This window comes from Schistocerca cancellata, unplaced genomic scaffold (genome assembly GCF_023864275.1).
Source record: "Schistocerca cancellata isolate TAMUIC-IGC-003103 unplaced genomic scaffold, iqSchCanc2.1 HiC_scaffold_1077, whole genome shotgun sequence".
NCBI lineage: Eukaryota > Metazoa > Arthropoda > Insecta > Orthoptera > Acrididae > Schistocerca > Schistocerca cancellata.
This window is the reverse complement of record NW_026047076.1, coordinates 458802-459490: the sequence shown is the minus strand read 5'-3', so window position 1 is coordinate 459490 and position 689 is coordinate 458802.

Sequence of the window (689 nt, the reverse complement as noted above, 5' to 3'; positions counted from 1 at the left end):
TTTCTTCGGTAAGCATTTTTTTGTGTTTGATACTTTTGGAATTTTGGTTTTACGTGCTGATTTAAAAATGACCTTTCTCATGTTTGAAAGGTACTAACTCGTTTTTTCCTCACAGCAGGTCAACGTGTGTGGGGTTGCAACATTATGGTCCCATTGAGTACATTTTTGGAGACAGGGACATCATTTGCACCACAGGGCGGGAGTAGGATGCCTAGCACGATACATTTTCTTTCTTCGGTAAGTATTATTTTGTGTTTGATGCTTTTGGAATTTTGGTTTTTCATGTTGATTTTAAAATGACTTTTATCATGTTTGAAATGTACTAACTCGTTTTTTCCTCACAGCAGGTCAACGTGTGTGTGGTTGCAACATTACGGTCCCATTGAGTACATTTTTTGGAGAGGGACAACACTTGCACCACAGGGCGGGAGGAGGGTGCCTAGCACGATACAATTTCTTTCTTCGGTAAGCATTTTTTTGTGTTTGATACTTTTAAAATTTTGGTTTTTCGTGCTGATTTTAAAATGATCTTTCTCATGTTTGAAATGTACTAACTCGTTTTTTCCTCACAGCAGGTCAATGTGTGTGTGGTTGCTAGATTATGGTCCCATTGAGTCATTTTTGCAGAGAGGGACATCAGTTGCACCACAGGCGGGAGGGGGGTGCCTAGCACGATACATTTTCTTTCT